We start from the raw sequence: 22,823 nt of genomic DNA, 5'->3' as shown, positions 1-22,823 counted from the left end.
TGAAAGCATAAGTCGTAAGGCATTTTTCCCAGAAATTCTTAAGTTTCTTATTTTAAATTTATATAAGTGATTATTACTTTCCCGAAATTAATTGGGGGATTCGTTTTTAATTAATTTAAATTTTTAGAGGCCTAATTTGTCTATTCTCTCCCAAGGAAGAGAAAGTATATTGTTTTGTTTCTGAGAAAATATATTTAAAGGGAAAAAAATTCATCAAACTAGTGAGCATTATTTAAGGTGAAAGCAGAGGCAACGACATGTGTTACCAGCAATTGACAGTGAGGGAAAGAAAATGAAATACGTGAGACACATTAGGTCCTTGAAGGAAGCTCATTAATGAAAATCGGAGTACTTCTGTGATATGCTATTGAGTCTCCAGGGTATGTATCTGTGCATGAAGTCATTGCTCCTCATCCATCTGTATTAAGGACCGAACTGACTTACAGTTCTGGAAGGTTTAAATCTTGACTTGTAGGGCTGTCACAAGTGCTCACGTTGCTGACTTTGCTGCTTGTTTCTAATGATATAAATGTCTTTCCTCTGCTTTCTGTAGTCTGATTTAAGCAATCCCTAGAGGACATTTGTTTGCATTTTTTCAGTTATTCAGAAACTTGAGTATACCAATGAAGGAAAGCTGCCTATTCCATGCTAAAAATTCAATATTCTTCCTGTAATAACCCCTTATTAATGTTGAGTTCCTTATGAGGGAACCATTGCATATTAAGATCATCCTTATTGTAGCTACTACACTTTTGCACTTATTGACAAGGATTGACTGGGCCCACGTGGTTTTTCACCAAATAGCGGAAAGACAAGAGCTGGACAGCTTCTCACTGCTGCGGTGTCACAGACCAGGAAATAGCAGAATCCTCAGGACAAGCATCAGAGAAAAAAGACTCATGGTCCGGAGTAGCTGTCATCTTCTACCTAACAGGGAATAGATCCCTGTCAACCGCCACCCAACAGGGATTATCCCCAGAAGTTCACTTCCTAAAATTAAAACCACAATCCCACACTGAGAGGAGAAATTAGTGATGCACAAATGAGAGAGAGAGAGAGAGAGAGAGAGAGAGAGAGAGAGAGAGAGAGAAAATCCTTGTCCAGTAACCACACAACATGAAAAAGCCAAAATGCTCAATTTCTGCACATGAGATTTAACAGAACAGAGCAAACATGAGCTGATAACTCTAAGGGTCCAGGTCTGAAGCAGGAACCTGTGGGGGGCGGGCAGGATTCTGTTGGCTCCCACGGTGTGTCTTAGATGGGCTAATTTTTATAGTCACAGCCAAATAACAAACAAACAAACAAACAAAAAACTGTCAAGGAATAACATAGGAACACTTATTCCCATGCTAATTCCCCACTTTATAGGAGGAAGGACAGGCATTAGATTGTTGTCATCAAATTAAAAGTATAACCAAACTTTATAAATGAAAGAGAAAAGGGGAGAAGGAAAAAACCTCTGGGATCAGCGAGGTTCTTCTCTTTGGATAAGTTGCTTGGCAGGACGTTATCAAAGAGGTCATTCTGGGCAGTCTTCTCTGGACCCTGTTGACTTAGGTCAGCAGAGAAAACAATGACAGTTATTGGAGGATTTTAAAAATATTGAATGTTTAGCTTTCAGACATATGCAATGGAATATCTCTGTGTAATGCCCACAGCGTCCCTCTGCTGTCCTTCCCCTTAGTTATGTCGGGAGGGCACTGCTCCCTTTATTAGTTAGACTATCATAGAGAGATGTACAGAAAGGTTGCTGTGTTGGCAAGTAAATGAAGAAAGGGACATTGAAAGACTGGAAAATAAAATGGAATAGGATTCCGTCCCACTTCTGTGGAAGGAAAATTTGAAGGATTTACCAACATTAGAAGCATAGAAACACTAAAGGTAGCACTTGCACTTCTAGTTCTCTGCGCTATGGAAACACCTGCACGAGTGGTCAGAGGTGTGCGTCCAATAATGATGGTTGCAGCATATTCGTCATCGTGAAACCATGAAACCAAATAATACACAACCATGGAAGAAATGCCTTTATCAAAAATAATGCAGAGGAGAATTATGATGATGAGTTCACTGATAACATCATTCCCAGAACAATTACTAACGTTCACAGGTGAAAAGTTTGACACACATAAAATAGGACTTTCTTGTCCAAGTGTATAGCTTTGGCAGAATAAAGACTTTATCCCACCAGACCATGGATTCCTCGGTCTTTTTCAGGAGGCCTTAAGTTAGGCAAGTATAGAGTCCAATAGAGACGACAGACAATAGAGCTGGGAAGGGGAGTGTGGCCCAAGACTGGCAGCAGTCGTGAGGTGGATAGGACCCCTGAACGCAGTTCGGTAAACTCTGTGGGAGCAGATATCCAGGTAATAATCAGCATGGAACACCGGGAACGGTAATCAACACGGAAAACGCTGAATGGGTTCTAAAACCTCTCCCACCGTCCCTGGGTGGGCTCGAACCACCAACCTTTCGATTAACAGCCGAACGCGCTAACCCATTGCGCCACAGAGACAGCGACACGTGACTCTCCTGGACTCTCTGTGGAGAAGACACTTACTAATTCCCAGGATGTGCCGCCTTTCTCGCAGGAAAATGGTACCAGTTCCAAAGCCTCGGAAAAACGGAAGGTTTAGAGCAGTTAATCACACTGGATCTGAGACTGGGTCAAGGTCGGGAAAAGACAACACTAAGCACTATTATCATAGGGCAGCCACCCATGCAGACAATTCTGACAAGCACTTGAGAATATTCCCCCTCCCTTTGACGCATTTCCCATCTGGTCCTCTCATCCTCCCACTCACTACAGGGAAGGATTCGTCCCCTCTGTGTCCTGTCAGAACCCTTTACGCATCCTGCAGGGCACACAGATCCAGGCAACAGCCAAGGGGCAGCTGCACTTCCCTGAAGGGCCTTTCCCGAGGTAGGCGGTTCCAGCGCTCGGGCTGACCCAAGACCCCACTGCCCGCCAAGGCAACCGGAAGGAGACCGGAGGGCAGCCGGCCCGGGGGGATTCCTACTAGCACAGAACGTGCCTGGCCTGCACTTCGCGGGGAGCTGAATAAAACTCCTCCTGAAGCTTCTCTACAGCCTGAAGAGAACGGATTTCAGGGTCCTGAAAGGGCAAGGGCGCCTCCTCGCGAGGACAAAGGCTTCCCCTGGTCTTGGAGGACAAGTCCCGCAGAAGTTGGCTTTGAGAGACACGCCAAACGAAAGGAGCACTCTTGAGTGGAGACGTCTGCAAGGAACTCTCAAGTGGTGTCGCCATTCTTCTATACGGAGAGAGAGTGAGAAACGCAACGTGGGAAAATGTTTACTGTGCACTTACGTATAGAATATACGCTGTTATGACTCTTGCAAATTTTTTGTACGTTTCAAAGGGTTTTGGTTTTGGTTTTTAATGAATTTTTGGAACTCGGGTCCCCGATGCCCTTGGGATGAAAACTCTGTAAATAAGTCTTCGGGTTTGTAACACGCAGGGAGAAAAGAGCCGAGGCGAGAGCTGGCCAGCCCAGGCTGTTCATTACATCTCACCTCCTCCAGCCTGCGCGATGTCAAGGACCCTGAGGCCAGAACTCCCCGGTATTTGTGGACTCAGTGCAGAAGCTCTTCTGCATCTGAACCTTGAAGTGAAACACAGCTCTGGGCGGGGCGGGAAGAGGAAGACTCCTGCCAGTGGAGACGCTGAGGCGGGGAAAAAAGGGGAAAAAAAAGAAAAAAGAAAAGAAAGGCTTCCCTGACCGGGAATCGAACCCGGGCCGCAGCGGTGAAAGCGCCGAATCCTAGCCACTAGACCACCAGGGAACCATTGAGGAGCCCCGACCTAGCGTCTCCGGATGAATATCGTAAAAGTAAAGATTACACTTCAGAGACCCGGAGAGCAGGAACGGAGATTTCCCAGAAGCCCAGGGCTGAATGCAGCTGTGCAAGGCTCCCAGCCCTTGCCCGGCTGCTCATCACCCTTCACCTCTCCAGTCTTGGGCGACGCTTTGGGCTCTGAGACAGGACACAAGGTCCGTCCTGGTCTAACTTCAGCGCTGTGTGCTGCCGAGCCAAGGTCATGCTCTCTTTCTGAACCTCGGTTTTCTCTTGAGTCCGGTGCCAACTGGGATGTCAGCAGGTGATGGGCGGATCCGTCCGCTTCCTGCTGTCTGCCCTGGCTCTGGGGGCTCTCCTGGTTAACGGCACCGGTACGGGCTCCTGCCCCTCCGCGACCAGCTCAATTCGTGGAGCCTGACGTTGTTCATTTCCGTGTCTTTGGCTCGAGTCCCCGGTGCACAGTTGGGCTCGGTCTCTTTTGTTCCGTCACGCACAGCAAACTGTTGCGTGAGTGGGCCGAGGTGGGGGAAAGCCAAGTGTGAGGGGATGAAGTTGTGTGAAGCCAAGCCAGGGACGAACTCCTTGGTGTCCAGAGACATAACTCGCGTGAACATGTGCAGGAGATTTCGGCTCCCGCTTAGGAGGTGAGGGGATTTCCGGATGTAAAAAGGACCCGAAGTCAGCCTTGTCCTTTGCGCACTTGGCTCAGCTGGCTGTGGCCTGGACTCCGCAGTGACTCAGAGCGGAGAAAGGAGGGCTGCCTCCTAGTGCTGCGCAGGCTCTCAGGCAGCAACGGAACTCCTGCCCTGTACCTTGGGGATGGAAAATGCAGCTGCGCCCGCTGCCTCACCCCCTGCCTTTCGCCCGTTTTGGTTGTTTGAATGCGAAGGTAAAAAGCGCAGGAAGGCAGAACGCTTGTTTCCGCCCGGTTTCGAACCGGAGACCTTTCGCGTGTGAGGCGAACGTGATAACCGCTACACTACGGAAACACGGCGGGTGCGACAGCTTGGTGACACATCCCTGAAATCCGTAGGTCCTGCCACCGCTATCCTTGAAAAAGTCGCCAACTTTTGAAACTGAAGAATGAACCTTGAAGCCCCAAGATCTCTCAGGCAAGGAGACTGCGGCTTCCGAGAGGCCCTGGTTTTAGGGTTCCGAGCCTGCCCCGAACGGAGGACCCCCGAGCCTCCCACAGTCGGCCTTTGGGCTCCCACACCGACCGCAGAGTCCTCGGATCCACAGCTATGCCCCCGACTGCAGGGGTCGCCCCTGCTGACTCCTCCGCTCCCAGAAGCCGCGGGAGCCGGGGATTCGTGCAAGTGCCCTTTGGGCCTAAGGGGAAAAGGGAGAGAATTAGGTTCATGCCAGTGAGCTTCTCTCTCTCTGGAGCTGATCCTGTGGGTCCTAGCTGCATTCCTCCAAAGGCTTCAAACAGAATTCCTTTAATCCACACTTGACTTAGTCGTTTTCAGGGTGAATGCTAGCTTGCTACAAACACTCCGTCCTAACTGAAGGAGGAAATCTACAACTTCCAGGTAAATTCTATTTTCTTCCTTTGGTTTCTTCAAACAGCAACAACCAAAAAGACAGGTCACTGGTACATACTTGCACATGTCTTATAATACTTAAGGTATGTCTGACTGTCTGTGAAAAGCTCTTGCTGGAGGAACATGTGCAAGAGATTGTCTACCATGAGCTAAACAATCGTCATGCCTGCCCAAGGTCCAAGAATCTGATGAAGTTGGATCCAGTCCCCCACTGCCTTTAGATCACCAGTTAGATCACCATCCAAACCAACCAATCTTCCACATGCAGGTCACTAATATGAGGGAGAAGAGGTCAGCTAAACATTTAAACAATCGTAGTTTGTTCTGGGGAACGTTGAAAGTCAGCAGTGGTGCAGTTAGAAGGGGAAATAAAAGACTTCATAATAACGATAATACCAGCTTTCTCGACCTTTACTGAGTGACCAGCACTGTTCCTCAGTGCTTTCCTGTGGAATAACTTACTAAGTCCACATAACAACTCTGGAAGACAGTGTAGGACATTACCACCCCTTGTTGCAGATGAGAACACTGAGGCACTGAAAAGCTGAGCTAACCTTTTCAGCGTCTCACCCCCGTGACAGTGACAGCCAGCACTCAGACCCAGGCACTTTGCCTCCAGAGCCCTTCGCCTTGGCCACCATGCTCACGGGTAACTGAGAAAACTTCACTGAGCTTTGCATCGCTTCCTTGTTCAACCTCCAAGATTTCAAAAGGAAAAGAAGATTGAAAGGCAGGCCTACAAAACTCCACAAAGTAACTAATGAAATGAAGAAGAAGAAGAGGAAGAGTAAACAGGACCTTTGGAGAAGCAACGACGTTAGACGCAGAGAGGATGACGATGCGTTTGTTAAACACACACTAACTGGAAACTGTCTATTTAAAGACTAAGAAGGACCTATCGTCCAACAATTTAAGGCCTAAACTTTCCCTTTCCATGGCAGTCTCCACCCAAGAATACATTTCAAAGCTACCAATATAGTGTATACAGATGTGAATATGAAAAGCATACTTCAACATTAGTAGTAAAGAGATTATTTTTGAATTTTGTTTATGTTTTATACGGCACGTTCTTATTAGTAATTTTATACATATTAGTGTATATATGTCAATCCCAATCTCCCAATTCACCCCACCACCACGAACCCCTCTGCCACTTTCCCCGTGTTGGTGTCCATATGTTTGTTCTCTACGACTGTGGCTCTCTTTCTGCCCTGCAAACCGGCTCATCTGAACCATTTTTCTAGGTTCCACATGTATGCGTTAATATACGATATTTGTTTTCCTCTTTCTGACTTACTTCAAGTCGTAAAGAGATTCTGAATGAGTTAGCTCACATGGTTACTAATAAAAATGGGAAACAGTTATTAGCATGTTGTCATTAAACAAAGACAGGGTTTATAAAAGAGCCAGAAAAGAGAAGAGAGGAAACACACACACACACACACACACACACACACACACACACACACAGCATGAGAAAGGGGAGTTTTCCCTTTCCTTGAGGAACAGATAGCTGAAAGCCATCAAACACCTAGTCTGGACGGGTTAATCTAGTGAAGTACCGAACTAATCAGCTAAACGATTTGGGCTATGTGTGGATGCTCCAAAAATTCTTCAGAGTTTAGTGGTGAAATGAATGTGGCGGCTTTTCTTTGTGTACTACCTGCCAGTGTCCTCCCTTTGGCACCTCTGAGTGACTTAAGCCTAATGGAACTACTTTCCTCATCAGAACTTCTCAATTTCATATACCCTCCCCCCCTCCTTGACTCATACTGATTCTTAACAGAGCAAGGTTTGAGCACGAACACTTGCTTCTCTCTTTGACACAGTATTAAGAGTGGAATGTCAGCTTAGGGTAATGGTTGTGAGCAGCCTATAAGTAAGTAGTCAGATATCCGATACTGAAGGGAAGCCAAAAATCTGAGGACAACAAAAATATCCCAGTAACTACTTTGAACTTACTTTTCCTCCTAGCCCAGGACAAAGCAGAAGAAAAAGTATCAACATCACTTTAGCAATAACCAAGTGGCATTAAACTTTTAAACAATGAGGCATAATATGCATAAAGTACAAAGAGTGTACAGTCCCAAAACCATTAACAGTGTACACCAACGTGAATAACTGATGAAGCAACCTGAATAACTAAGGTATGGAAAATTACCAGACCACAAAAGGCTTCCTCATGACTCTAGCCATGCAAGAGCTCAGAGTAATCACACACATACCCCTCCCAACCTCTCTGCCTGTTACTTTCTCATAAATTGGATCACAGGGCATGCACTGGGTTTGGGGGGCTGGAGGGGTATGGTTCTGACTTCTTTCGCTCAACATTACGTCTATAAAATGTAACCCTATTTTTCACGCAGTTCTTTGTCTCTGTGTGTATTCCTTGTAAGAATATAACTCTACATACTGTTGGACATTTCAGTTGTTTCCAGTTGAGGATATTCTGAAATGGTACGAACATTTTTTTATGACTTTTGGTGGACATACACATTTTTCTAGGGCACCCCATTCCAGCAGAATAATGCCAGTGTTGACTATAAAAATACTACTTTTGTGGGGTTCCCTGGTTGCGCATTGGATAAGACTCCTCCTGCCAAGGCAGGGGACACGGGGTCGAGCCCTGGTCCGGGAAGATCCCACATGTTGTGGAGCAACTAAGCCCGTGCACCACAACTACTGAGCCTACGCTCTAGAGCCCGTGAGTCACAACTACTGAGCCCTCATGCCACAACTACTGACGCCTGCGTGCCGAGAGCCCACGCTCCGCAACAAGAGAAACCACCACAATGAAGAGTAGGCCCCAATCACTGCAACTAGAGAAAGCCCTCGCCCAGCAACGAAGACCCAACACAGCCAAATCAAATAAGCAAAATAAATGTAAAAAATGTACAGATATAAAAATATATAAAAGTTGGGGGGGGTTGTTTTTTGTTTTTTTCCAGCAAAAAAGGGTGTATTCAGGAATAGCGGAAGAATTGCAATTCAGGACAAGCAAGCTATAGCAAAAGCCGTAGGCAAGTCCCACAAACAAAGGACAGGAAGGAACCTTGCTTTACAGAGAAAGAGGAGGAAGCTGAGGGAGCTTGTTTTGAACCCAAGTCCATTGGAGAAAAGTGAAAGCTCAGGGTGATGACGGTCTCTCAGTGCCAAGTGGCTGATTTCTTGCAGGAGATGCAACGTACATGTTTTTCTGTTGGGGCCTGTAGTCGATGATTCTTTCCTATTGATGCTTCTTCTGTTTGGGTCTGTAATGGACGATACTTCCTGTCTTTGAACTTGAGCGGTACCCCATGAGAGCTCCCACTTCTGGCCTCCCGACTTCATTTTAGTGACGTTTCCCTTTATTAGTTTTCAAACCTGTCACAAGGAGTTTTGAATTTTCTAGTTTAATCTATTTTAATGTTTTAGGAGACCTACTACACCAAAGTATTATCATTACAACCCGTGGCCCTAGCAACTTTCAAGTGGTCAGTGGCTACATGTGGCTCGTGCCTATCATATTGGAGAGCACAGGTCAAAGGTATAGCACAGCTAAAAGTACGGTTTCTGGCCCACAGCATATAACTGTGTATGTATGACCCTCAGTGGATGCTGCCAAATTTTTTTCCAACCTGTTGAACCTTTTTAATACCCTTTCCAGAAATGAATAAGAATTTCCAGTGCTCTCCATCCTGTCAACATTTGGTTTTGTTTGTCCTTTTTTCTTAAAAGTAAGCTTTATTGAGGTGTAATTTACATAGTAAAATCTGCCAACATTAGATTATTCTACATTCTTTTCAATGATATCATTTCTTTGCAAAGCTGGATTTTGGTGCTTGCTGTGATAAAAAGCAAGTGCCATGCAAAAAATGAACGCGTAACAAGAAGCACGGAGGCGCTTTGAGAAGGTTTCAGAAGCTGTGCAGTGCGCAGCATTAAGGTGATGATTCCGACGTGTCAGAGCAGTGAAAACACAAGCCACTCTACTGCACTTTTGTCAAGGGAACACATAAGAATAGCCACAGCACCAGCCACAAACCTACAAAATATAGAAATATATGTGAACCCAGAAAACTACAGCATTCCCCAACGAAAGCCCTGTTGTCAGCCAACCTATCAGGCAATTAGGGCAAACGGGAAGGACAAAGACAGAGAGAATGTGCAGGCAACCAAAGATGATTCGTTAATTAAATCGATTTAATGTTAGTCAAAGGATTAAAGTTAACTCTGGATCTTGAACTTGTAATTCAAGCTGACACGTGTTGGAACATGAGAATGTTGGAATCATATATTGGTATATATGAATCCACATATTAGATGACACCTAAAAATATTTACCAAAAATTGTAAGTGGAATAATGGAGTCGTCTGGTTTCTGGAACTACAAGTATTCATTCCTCTTTAAAGATATTAGTATATTTGATGTACTTGACTAGTATATTTAATACACTTCAACACATAAATTTAAATGTTTAGACGTTGAAATCTTACTGGATGTGTTTGCTTATTTAACCGGTACAACCAGTATAGGAAATTGAGGAAGTCCAACTTAACTCAGATGTTCAAGCCAAAATAAAGCCAAGACTTACATACCAGAATACGATACCACCATTATTTTCTACATTATAAGATAATCTGAAAAAATATATATAGTCATTTTTAGACCGAAATTATTAAACCAGTGTAAGTTTTCTGAGTAACCTCGATAAAAACACACCACATGACATAAACATTTTAAACGTCATGATATATAAAATGTATAAATTATTTAAATTGCTTAAAAGTATTAAGGGTCATCTTTGTAATCAATTTCATTTCATTTCTCACTGTTGTTCCAAGTAATCAAGACCATTAATTTAATCTACAGCTAAATCGGTTATTGTTCCTTGTCACCAATTCAATAACAAAATGTTTCCTTATATAAATACCACATTGAAAGCATAAGTCGTAAGGCATTTTTCCCAGAAATTCTTAAGTTTCTTATTTTAAATTTATATAAGTGATTATTACTTTCCCGAAATTAATTGGGGGATTCGTTTTTAATTAATTTAAATTTTTAGAGGCCTAATTTGTCTATTCTCTCCCAAGGAAGAGAAAGTATATTGTTTTGTTTCTGAGAAAATATATTTAAAGGGAAAAAAATTCATCAAACTAGTGAGCATTATTTAAGGTGAAAGCAGAGGCAACGACATGTGTTACCAGCAATTGACAGTGAGGGAAAGAAAATGAAATACGTGAGACACATTAGGTCCTTGAAGGAAGCTCATTAATGAAAATCGGAGTACTTCTGTGATATGCTATTGAGTCTCCAGGGTATGTATCTGTGCATGAAGTCATTGCTCCTCATCCATCTGTATTAAGGACCGAACTGACTTACAGTTCTGGAAGGTTTAAATCTTGACTTGTAGGGCTGTCACAAGTGCTCACGTTGCTGACTTTGCTGCTTGTTTCTAATGATATAAATGTCTTTCCTCTGCTTTCTGTAGTCTGATTTAAGCAATCCCTAGAGGACATTTGTTTGCATTTTTTCAGTTATTCAGAAACTTGAGTATACCAATGAAGGAAAGCTGCCTATTCCATGCTAAAAATTCAATATTCTTCCTGTAATAACCCCTTATTAATGTTGAGTTCCTTATGAGGGAACCATTGCATATTAAGATCATCCTTATTGTAGCTACTACACTTTTGCACTTATTGACAAGGATTGACTGGGCCCACGTGGTTTTTCACCAAATAGCGGAAAGACAAGAGCTGGACAGCTTCTCACTGCTGCGGTGTCACAGACCAGGAAATAGCAGAATCCTCAGGACAAGCATCAGAGAAAAAAGACTCATGGTCCGGAGTAGCTGTCATCTTCTACCTAACAGGGAATAGATCCCTGTCAACCGCCACCCAACAGGGATTATCCCCAGAAGTTCACTTCCTAAAATTAAAACCACAATCCCACACTGAGAGGAGAAATTAGTGATGCACAAATGAGAGAGAGAGAGAGAGAGAGAGAGAGAGAAAATCCTTGTCCAGTAACCACACAACATGAAAAAGCCAAAATGCTCAATTTCTGCACATGAGATTTAACAGAACAGAGCAAACATGAGCTGATAACTCTAAGGGTCCAGGTCTGAAGCAGGAACCTGTGGGGGGGGGCAGGATTCTGTTGGCTCCCACGGTGTGTCTTAGATGGGCTAATTTTTATAGTCACAGCCAAATAACAAACAAACAAACAAACAAAAAACTGTCAAGGAATAACATAGAAACACTTATTCCCATGCTAATTCCCCACTTTATAGGAGGAAGGACAGGCATTAGATTGTTGTCATCAAATTAAAAGTATAACCAAACTTTATAAATGAAAGAGAAAAGGGGAGAAGGAAAACACCTCTGGGATCAGCGAGATTCTTCTCTTTGGATAAGTTGCTTGGCAGGACGTTATCAAAGAGGTCATTCTGGGCAGTCTTCTCTGGACCCTGTTGACTTAGGTCAGCAGAGAAAACAATGACAGTTATTGGAGGATTTTAAAAATATTGAATGTTTAGCTTTCAGACATATGCAATGGAATATCTCTGTGTAATGCCCACAGCGTCCCTCTGCTGTCCTTCCCCTTAGTTATGTCGGGAGGGCACTGCTCCCTTTATTAGTTAGACTATCATAGAGAGATGTACAGAAAGGTTGCTGTGTTGGCAAGTAAATGAAGAAAGGGACATTGAAAGACTGGAAAATAAAATGGAATAGGATTCCGTCCCACTTCTGTGGAAGGAAAATTTGAAGGATTTACCAACATTAGAAGCATAGAAACACTAAAGGTAGCACTTGCACTTCTAGTTCTCTGCGCTATGGAAACACCTGCACGAGTGGTCAGAGGTGTGCGTCCAATAATGATGGTTGCAGCATATTCGTCATCGTGAAACCATGAAACCAAATAATACACAACCATGGAAGAAATGCCTTTATCAAAAATAATGCAGAGGAGAATTATGATGATGAGTTCACTGATAACATCATTCCCAGAACAATTACTAACGTTCACAGGTGAAAAGTTTGACACACATAAAATAGGACTTTCTTGTCCAAGTGTATAGCTTTGGCAGAATAAAGACTTTATCCCACCAGACCATGGATTCCTCGGTCTTTTTCAGGAGGCCTTAAGTTAGGCAAGTATAGAGTCCAATAGAGACGACAGACAATAGAGCTGGGAAGGGGAGTGTGGCCCAAGACTGGCAGCAGTCGTGAGGTGGATAGGACCCCTGAACGCAGTTCGGTAAACTCTGTGGGAGCAGATATCCAGGTAATAATCAGCATGGAACACCGGGAACGGTAATCAACACGGAAAACGCTGAATGGGTTCTAAAACCTCTCCCACCGTCCCTGGGTGGGCTCGAACCACCAACCTTTCGATTAACAGCCGAACGCGCTAACCCATTGCGCCACAGAGACAGCGACACGTGACTCTCCTGGACTCTCTGTGGAGAAGACACTTACTAATTCCCAGGATGTGCCGCCTTTCTCGCAGGAAAATGGTACCAGTTCCAAAGCCTCGGAAAAACGGAAGGTTTAGAGCAGTTAATCACACTGGATCTGAGACTGGGTCAAGGTCGGGAAAAGACAACACTAAGCACTATTATCATAGGGCAGCCACCCATGCAGACAATTCTGACAAGCACTTGAGAATATTCCCCCTCCCTTTGACGCATTTCCCATCTGGTCCTCTCATCCTCCCACTCACTACAGGGAAGGATTCGTCCCCTCTGTGTCCTGTCAGAACCCTTTACGCATCCTGCAGGGCACACAGATCCAGGCAACAGCCAAGGGGCAGCTGCACTTCCCTGAAGGGCCTTTCCCGAGGTAGGCGGTTCCAGCGCTCGGGCTGACCCAAGACCCCACTGCCCGCCAAGGCAACCGGAAGGAGACCGGAGGGCAGCCGGCCCGGGGGGATTCCTACTAGCACAGAACGTGCCTGGCCTGCACTTCGCGGGGAGCTGAATAAAACTCCTCCTGAAGCTTCTCTACAGCCTGAAGAGAACGGATTTCAGGGTCCTGAAAGGGCAAGGGCGCCTCCTCGCGAGGACAAAGGCTTCCCCTGGTCTTGGAGGACAAGTCCCGCAGAAGTTGGCTTTGAGAGACACGCCAAACGAAAGGAGCACTCTTGAGTGGAGACGTCTGCAAGGAACTCTCAAGTGGTGTCGCCATTCTTCTATACGGAGAGAGAGTGAGAAACGCAACGTGGGAAAATGTTTACTGTGCACTTACGTATAGAATATACGCTGTTATGACTCTTGCAAATTTTTTGTACGTTTCAAAGGGTTTTGGTTTTGGTTTTTAATGAATTTTTGGAACTCGGGTCCCCGATGCCCTTGGGATGAAAACTCTGTAAATAAGTCTTCGGGTTTGTAACACGCAGGGAGAAAAGAGCCGAGGCGAGAGCTGGCCAGCCCAGGCTGTTCATTACATCTCACCTCCTCCAGCCTGCGCGATGTCAAGGACCCTGAGGCCAGAACTCCCCGGTATTTGTGGACTCAGTGCAGAAGCTCTTCTGCATCTGAACCTTGAAGTGAAACACAGCTCTGGGCGGGGCGGGAAGAGGAAGACTCCTGCCAGTGGAGACGCTGAGGCGGGGAAAAAAGGGGAAAAAAAAGAAAAAAGAAAAGAAAGGCTTCCCTGACCGGGAATCGAACCCGGGCCGCAGCGGTGAAAGCGCCGAATCCTAGCCACTAGACCACCAGGGAACCATTGAGGAGCCCCGACCTAGCGTCTCCGGATGAATATCGTAAAAGTAAAGATTACACTTCAGAGACCCGGAGAGCAGGAACGGAGATTTCCCAGAAGCCCAGGGCTGAATGCAGCTGTGCAAGGCTCCCAGCCCTTGCCCGGCTGCTCATCACCCTTCACCTCTCCAGTCTTGGGCGACGCTTTGGGCTCTGAGACAGGACACAAGGTCCGTCCTGGTCTAACTTCAGCGCTGTGTGCTGCCGAGCCAAGGTCATGCTCTCTTTCTGAACCTCGGTTTTCTCTTGAGTCCGGTGCCAACTGGGATGTCAGCAGGTGATGGGCGGATCCGTCCGCTTCCTGCTGTCTGCCCTGGCTCTGGGGGCTCTCCTGGTTAACGGCACCGGTACGGGCTCCTGCCCCTCCGCGACCAGCTCAATTCGTGGAGCCTGACGTTGTTCATTTCCGTGTCTTTGGCTCGAGTCCCCGGTGCACAGTTGGGCTCGGTCTCTTTTGTTCCGTCACGCACAGCAAACTGTTGCGTGAGTGGGCCGAGGTGGGGGAAAGCCAAGTGTGAGGGGATGAAGTTGTGTGAAGCCAAGCCAGGGACGAACTCCTTGGTGTCCAGAGACATAACTCGCGTGAACATGTGCAGGAGATTTCGGCTCCCGCTTAGGAGGTGAGGGGATTTCCGGATGTAAAAAGGACCCGAAGTCAGCCTTGTCCTTTGCGCACTTGGCTCAGCTGGCTGTGGCCTGGACTCCGCAGTGACTCAGAGCGGAGAAAGGAGGGCTGCCTCCTAGTGCTGCGCAGGCTCTCAGGCAGCAACGGAACTCCTGCCCTGTACCTTGGGGATGGAAAATGCAGCTGCGCCCGCTGCCTCACCCCCTGCCTTTCGCCCGTTTTGGTTGTTTGAATGCGAAGGTAAAAAGCGCAGGAAGGCAGAACGCTTGTTTCCGCCCGGTTTCGAACCGGAGACCTTTCGCGTGTGAGGCGAACGTGATAACCGCTACACTACGGAAACACGGCGGGTGCGACAGCTTGGTGACACATCCCTGAAATCCGTAGGTCCTGCCACCGCTATCCTTGAAAAAGTCGCCAACTTTTGAAACTGAAGAATGAACCTTGAAGCCCCAAGATCTCTCAGGCAAGGAGACTGCGGCTTCCGAGAGGCCCTGGTTTTAGGGTTCCGAGCCTGCCCCGAACGGAGGACCCCCGAGCCTCCCACAGTCGGCCTTTGGGCTCCCACACCGACCGCAGAGTCCTCGGATCCACAGCTATGCCCCCGACTGCAGGGGTCGCCCCTGCTGACTCCTCCGCTCCCAGAAGCCGCGGGAGCCGGGGATTCGTGCAAGTGCCCTTTGGGCCTAAGGGGAAAAGGGAGAGAATTAGGTTCATGCCAGTGAGCTTCTCTCTCTCTGGAGCTGATCCTGTGGGTCCTAGCTGCATTCCTCCAAAGGCTTCAAACAGAATTCCTTTAATCCACACTTGACTTAGTCGTTTTCAGGGTGAATGCTAGCTTGCTACAAACACTCCGTCCTAACTGAAGGAGGAAATCTACAACTTCCAGGTAAATTCTATTTTCTTCCTTTGGTTTCTTCAAACAGCAACAACCAAAAAGACAGGTCACTGGTACATACTTGCACATGTCTTATAATACTTAAGGTATGTCTGACTGTCTGTGAAAAGCTCTTGCTGGAGGAACATGTGCAAGAGATTGTCTACCATGAGCTAAACAATCGTCATGCCTGCCCAAGGTCCAAGAATCTGATGAAGTTGGATCCAGTCCCCCACTGCCTTTAGATCACCAGTTAGATCACCATCCAAACCAACCAATCTTCCACATGCAGGTCACTAATATGAGGGAGAAGAGGTCAGCTAAACATTTAAACAATCGTAGTTTGTTCTGGGGAACGTTGAAAGTCAGCAGTGGTGCAGTTAGAAGGGGAAATAAAAGACTTCATAATAACGATAATACCAGCTTTCTCGACCTTTACTGAGTGACCAGCACTGTTCCTCAGTGCTTTCCTGTGGAATAACTTACTAAGTCCACATAACAACTCTGGAAGACAGTGTAGGACATTACCACCCCTTGTTGCAGATGAGAACACTGAGGCACTGAAAAGCTGAGCTAACCTTTTCAGCGTCTCACCCCCGTGACAGTGACAGCCAGCACTCAGACCCAGGCACTTTGCCTCCAGAGCCCTTCGCCTTGGCCACCATGCTCACGGGTAACTGAGAAAACTTCACTGAGCTTTGCATCGCTTCCTTGTTCAACCTCCAAGATTTCAAAAGGAAAAGAAGATTGAAAGGCAGGCCTACAAAACTCCACAAAGTAACTAATGAAATGAAGAAGAAGAAGAGGAAGAGTAAACAGGACCTTTGGAGAAGCAACGACGTTAGACGCAGAGAGGATGACGATGCGTTTGTTAAACACACACTAACTGGAAACTGTCTATTTAAAGACTAAGAAGGACCTATCGTCCAACAATTTAAGGCCTAAACTTTCCCTTTCCATGGCAGTCTCCACCCAAGAATACATTTCAAAGCTACCAATATAGTGTATACAGATGTGAATATGAAAAGCATACTTCAACATTAGTAGTAAAGAGATTATTTTTGAATTTTGTTTATGTTTTATACGGCACGTTCTTATTAGTAATTTTATACATATTAGTGTATATATGTCAATCCCAATCTCCCAATTCACCCCACCACCACGAACCCCTCTGCCACTTTCCCCGTGTTGGTGTCCATATGTTTGTTCTCTACGACTGTGGCTCTCTTTCTGCCCTGCAAACCGGCTCATCTGAACCATTTTTCTAGGTTCCACATGTATGCGTTAATATACGATATTTGTTTTCCTCTTTCTGACTTACTTCAAGTCGTAAAGAGATTCTGAATGAGTTAGCTCACATGGTTACTAATAAAAATGGGAAACAGTTATTAGCATGTTGTCATTAAACAAAGACAGGGTTTATAAAAGAGCCAGAAAAGAGAAGAGAGGAAACACACACACACACACACACACACACACACACACACACACACAGCATGAGAAAGGGGAGTTTTCCCTTTCCTTGAGGAACAGATAGCTGAAAGCCATCAAACACCTAGTCTGGACGGGTTAATCTAGTGAAGTACCGAACTAATCAGCTAAACGATTTGGGCTATGTGTGGATGCTCCAAAAATTCTTCAGAGTTTAGTGGTGAAATGAATGTGGCGGCTTTTCTTTGTGTACTACCTGCCAGTGTCCTCCCTTTGGCACCTCTGAGTGACTTAAGCCTAATGGAACTACTTTCCTCATCAGAACTTCTCAATTTCATATACCCTCCCCCCCTCCTTGACTCATACTGATTCTTAACAGAGCAAGGTTTGAGCACGAACACTTGCTTCTCTCTTTGACACAGTATTAAGAGTGGAATGTCAGCTTAGGGTAATGGTTGTGAGCAGCCTATAAGTAAGTAGTCAGATATCCGATACTGAAGGGAAGCCAAAAATCTGAGGACAACAAAAATATCCCAGTAACTACTTTGAACTTACTTTTCCTCCTAGCCCAGGACAAAGCAGAAGAAAAAGTATCAACATCACTTTAGCAATAACCAAGTGGCATTAAACTTTTAAACAATGAGGCATAATATGCATAAAGTACAAAGAGTGTACAGTCCCAAAACCATTAACAGTGTACACCAACGTGAATAACTGATGAAGCAACCTGAATAACTAAGGTATGGAAAATTACCAGACCACAAAAGGCTTCCTCATGACTCTAGCCATGCAAGAGCTCAGAGTAATCACACACATACCCCTCCCAACCTCTCTGCCTGTTACTTTCTCATAAATTGGATCACAGGGCATGCACTGGGTTTGGGGGGCTGGAGGGGTATGGTTCTGACTTCTTTCGCTCAACATTACGTCTATAAAATGTAACCCTATTTTTCACGCAGTTCTTTGTCTCTGTGTGTATTCCTTGTAAGAATATAACTCTACATACTGTTGGACATTTCAGTTGTTTCCAGTTGAGGATATTCTGAAATGGTACGAACATTTTTTTATGACTTTTGGTGGACATACACATTTTTCTAGGGCACCCCATTCCAGCAGAATAATGCCAGTGTTGACTATAAAAATACTACTTTTGTGGGGTTCCCTGGTTGCGCATTGGATAAGACTCCTCCTGCCAAGGCAGGGGACACGGGGTCGAGCCCTGGTCCGGGAAGATCCCACATGTTGTGGAGCAACTAAGCCCGTGCACCACAACTACTGAGCCTACGCTCTAGAGCCCGTGAGTCACAACTACTGAGCCCTCATGCCACAACTACTGACGCCTGCGTGCCGAGAGCCCACGCTCCGCAACAAGAGAAACCACCACAATGAAGAGTAGGCCCCAATCACTGCAACTAGAGAAAGCCCTCGCCCAGCAACGAAGACCCAACACAGCCAAATCAAATAAGCAAAATAAATGTAAAAAATGTACAGATATAAAAATATATAAAAGTTGGGGGGGGTTGTTTTTTGTTTTTTTCCAGCAAAAAAGGGTGTATTCAGGAATAGCGGAAGAATTGCAATTCAGGACAAGCAAGCTATAGCAAAAGCCGTAGGCAAGTCCCACAAACAAAGGACAGGAAGGAACCTTGCTTTACAGAGAAAGAGGAGGAAGCTGAGGGAGCTTGTTTTGAACCCAAGTCCATTGGAGAAAAGTGAAAGCTCAGGGTGATGACGGTCTCTCAGTGCCAAGTGGCTGATTTCTTGCAGGAGATGCAACGTACATGTTTTTCTGTTGGGGCCTGTAGTCGATGATTCTTTCCTATTGATGCTTCTTCTGTTTGGGTCTGTAATGGACGATACTTCCTGTCTTTGAACTTGAGCGGTACCCCATGAGAGCTCCCACTTCTGGCCTCCCGACTTCATTTTAGTGACGTTTCCCTTTATTAGTTTTCAAACCTGTCACAAGGAGTTTTGAATTTTCTAGTTTAATCTATTTTAATGTTTTAGGAGACCTACTACACCAAAGTATTATCATTACAACCCGTGGCCCTAGCAACTTTCAAGTGGTCAGTGGCTACATGTGGCTCGTACCTATCATATTGGAGAGCACAGGTCAAAGGTATAGCACAGCTAAAAGTACGGTTTCTGGCCCACAGCATATAACTGTGTATGTATGACCCTCAGTGGATGCTGCCAAATTTTTTTCCAACCTGTTGAACCTTTTTAATACCCTTTCCAGAAATGAATAAGAATTTCCAGTGCTCTCCATCCTGTCAACATTTGGTTTTGTTTGTCCTTTTTTCTTAAAAGTAAGCTTTATTGAGGTGTAATTTACATAGTAAAATCTGCCAACATTAGATTATTCTACATTCTTTTCAATGATATCATTTCTTTGCAAAGCTGGATTTTGGTGCTTGCTGTGATAAAAAGCAAGTGCCATGCAAAAAATGAACGCGTAACAAGAAGCACGGAGGCGCTTTGAGAAGGTTTCAGAAGCTGTGCAGTGCGCAGCATTAAGGTGATGATTCCGACGTGTCAGAGCAGTGAAAACACAAGCCACTCTACTGCACTTTTGTCAAGGGAACACATAAGAATAGCCACAGCACCAGCCACAAACCTACAAAATATAGAAATATATGTGAACCCAGAAAACTACAGCATTCCCCAACGAAAGCCCTGTTGTCAGCCAACCTATCAGGCAATTAGGGCAAACGGGAAGGACAAAGACAGAGAGAATGTGCAGGCAACCAAAGATGATTCGTTAATTAAATCGATTTAATGTTAGTCAAAGGATTAAAGTTAACTCTGGATCTTGAACTTGTAATTCAAGCTGACACGTGTTGGAACATGAGAATGTTGGAATCATATATTGGTATATATGAATCCACATATTAGATGACACCTAAAAATATTTACCAAAAATTGTAAGTGGAATAATGGAGTCGTCTGGTTTCTGGAACTACAAGTATTCATTCCTCTTTAAAGGTATTAGTATATTTGATGTACTTGACTAGTATATTTAATACACTTCAACACATAAATTTAAATGTTTAGACGTTGAAATCTTACTGGATGTGTTTGCTTATTTAACCGGTACAACCAGTATAGGAAATTGAGGAAGTCCAACTTAACTCAGATGTTCAAGCCAAAATAAAGCCAAGACTTACATACCAGAATACGATACCACCATTATTTTCTACATTATAAGATAATCTGAAAAAATATATATAGTCATTTTTAGACCGAAATTATTAAACCAGTGTAAGTTTTCTGAGTAACCTCGATAAAAACACACCACATGACATAAACATTTTAAACGTCATGATATATAAAATGTATAAATTATTTAAATTGCTTAAAAGTATTAAGGGTCATCTTTGTAATCAATTTCATTTCATTTCTCACTGTTGTTCCAAGTAATCAAGACCATTAATTTAATCTACAGCTAAATCGGTTATTGTTCCTTGTCACCAATTCAATAACAAAATGTTTCCTTATATAAATACCACATTGAAAGCATAAGTCGTAAGGCATTTTTCCCAGAAATTCTTAAGTTTCTTATTTTAAATTTATATAAGTGATTATTACTTTCCCGAAATTAATTGGGGGATTCGTTTTTAATTAATTTAAATTTTTAGAGGCCTAATTTGTCTATTCTCTCCCAAGGAAGAGAAAGTATATTGTTTTGTTTCTGAGAAAATATATTTAAAGGGAAAAAAATTCATCAAACTAGTGAGCATTATTTAAGGTGAAAGCAGAGGCAACGACATGTGTTACCAGCAATTGACAGTGAGGGAAAGAAAATGAAATACGTGAGACACATTAGGTCCTTGAAGGAAGCTCATTAATGAAAATCGGAGTACTTCTGTGATATGCTATTGAGTCTCCAGGGTATGTATCTGTGCATGAAGTCATTGCTCCTCATCCATCTGTATTAAGGACCGAACTGACTTACAGTTCTGGAAGGTTTAAATCTTGACTTGTAGGGCTGTCACAAGTGCTCACGTTGCTGACTTTGCTGCTTGTTTCTAATGATATAAATGTCTTTCCTCTGCTTTCTGTAGTCTGATTTAAGCAATCCCTAGAGGACATTTGTTTGCATTTTTTCAGTTATTCAGAAACTTGAGTATACCAATGAAGGAAAGCTGCCTATTCCATGCTAAAAATTCAATATTCTTCCTGTAATAACCCCTTATTAATGTTGAGTTCCTTATGAGGGAACCATTGCATATTAAGATCATCCTTATTGTAGCTACTACACTTTTGCACTTATTGACAAGGATTGACTGGGCCCACGTGGTTTTTCACCAAATAGCGGAAAGACAAGAGCTGGACAGCTTCTCACTGCTGCGGTGTCACAGACCAGGAAATAGCAGAATCCTCAGGACAAGCATCAGAGAAAAAAGACTCATGGTCCGGAGTAGCTGTCATCTTCTACCTAACAGGGAATAGATCCCTGTCAACCGCCACCCAACAGGGATTATCCCCAGAAGTTCACTTCCTAAAATTAAAACCACAATCCCACACTGAGAGGAGAAATTAGTGATGCACAAATGAGAGAGAGAGAGAGAGAGAGAGAGAGAGAGAGAGAGAGAGAGAGAGAAAATCCTTGTCCAGTAACCACACAACATGAAAAAGCCAAAATGCTCAATTTCTGCACATGAGATTTAACAGAACAGAGCAAACATGAGCTGATAACTCTAAGGGTCCAGGTCTGAAGCAGGAACCTGTGGGGGGCGGGCAGGATTCTGTTGGCTCCCACGGTGTGTCTTAGATGGGCTAATTTTTATAGTCACAGCCAAATAACAAACAAACAAACAAACAAAAAACTGTCAAGGAATAACATAGGAACACTTATTCCCATGCTAATTCCCCACTTTATAGGAGGAAGGACAGGCATTAGATTGTTGTCATCAAATTAAAAGTATAACCAAACTTTATAAATGAAAGAGAAAAGGGGAGAAGGAAAAAACCTCTGGGATCAGCGAGGTTCTTCTCTTTGGATAAGTTGCTTGGCAGGACGTTATCAAAGAGGTCATTCTGGGCAGTCTTCTCTGGACCCTGTTGACTTAGGTCAGCAGAGAAAACAATGACAGTTATTGGAGGATTTTAAAAATATTGAATGTTTAGCTTTCAGACATATGCAATGGAATATCTCTGTGTAATGCCCACAGCGTCCCTCTGCTGTCCTTCCCCTTAGTTATGTCGGGAGGGCACTGCTCCCTTTATTAGTTAGACTATCATAGAGAGATGTACAGAAAGGTTGCTGTGTTGGCAAGTAAATGAAGAAAGGGACATTGAAAGACTGGAAAATAAAATGGAATAGGATTCCGTCCCACTTCTGTGGAAGGAAAATTTGAAGGATTTACCAACATTAGAAGCATAGAAACACTAAAGGTAGCACTTGCACTTCTAGTTCTCTGCGCTATGGAAACACCTGCACGAGTGGTCAGAGGTGTGCGTCCAATAATGATGGTTGCAGCATATTCGTCATCGTGAAACCATGAAACCAAATAATACACAACCATGGAAGAAATGCCTTTATCAAAAATAATGCAGAGGAGAATTATGATGATGAGTTCACTGATAACATCATTCCCAGAACAATTACTAACGTTCACAGGTGAAAAGTTTGACACACATAAAATAGGACTTTCTTGTCCAAGTGTATAGCTTTGGCAGAATAAAGACTTTATCCCACCAGACCATGGATTCCTCGGTCTTTTTCAGGAGGCCTTAAGTTAGGCAAGTATAGAGTCCAATAGAGACGACAGACAATAGAG

General features: G+C 44.3%; 4 non-coding genes across 4 annotated transcripts; all 4 read right to left on the bottom strand.

The window, feature by feature from the left end:
* Positions 1-2,441: 2,441 nt before the first annotated feature.
* TRNAN-GUU (transfer RNA asparagine (anticodon GUU)) lies at positions 2,442-2,515 on the bottom strand. Its single transcript has one exon. It is a non-coding gene; the product is annotated as a tRNA-Asn (tRNA).
* A 2,220-nt stretch (positions 2,516-4,735) lies between these two features.
* On the bottom strand, positions 4,736-4,808 carry TRNAV-CAC (transfer RNA valine (anticodon CAC)). The gene has a single exon. It is a non-coding gene; the product is annotated as a tRNA-Val (tRNA).
* A 7,900-nt stretch (positions 4,809-12,708) lies between these two features.
* Positions 12,709-12,782, bottom strand: TRNAN-GUU (transfer RNA asparagine (anticodon GUU)). The gene has a single exon. It is a non-coding gene; the product is annotated as a tRNA-Asn (tRNA).
* A 2,220-nt stretch (positions 12,783-15,002) lies between these two features.
* On the bottom strand, positions 15,003-15,075 carry TRNAV-CAC (transfer RNA valine (anticodon CAC)). Its single transcript has one exon. It is a non-coding gene; the product is annotated as a tRNA-Val (tRNA).
* Positions 15,076-22,823: the final 7,748 nt, after the last annotated feature.

This window comes from Mesoplodon densirostris, chromosome 2, assembly GCF_025265405.1.
Source record: "Mesoplodon densirostris isolate mMesDen1 chromosome 2, mMesDen1 primary haplotype, whole genome shotgun sequence".
NCBI classification, from domain to species: domain Eukaryota; kingdom Metazoa; phylum Chordata; class Mammalia; order Artiodactyla; family Ziphiidae; genus Mesoplodon; species Mesoplodon densirostris.
This window is presented reverse-complemented; position numbering and strand designations above follow the sequence as displayed.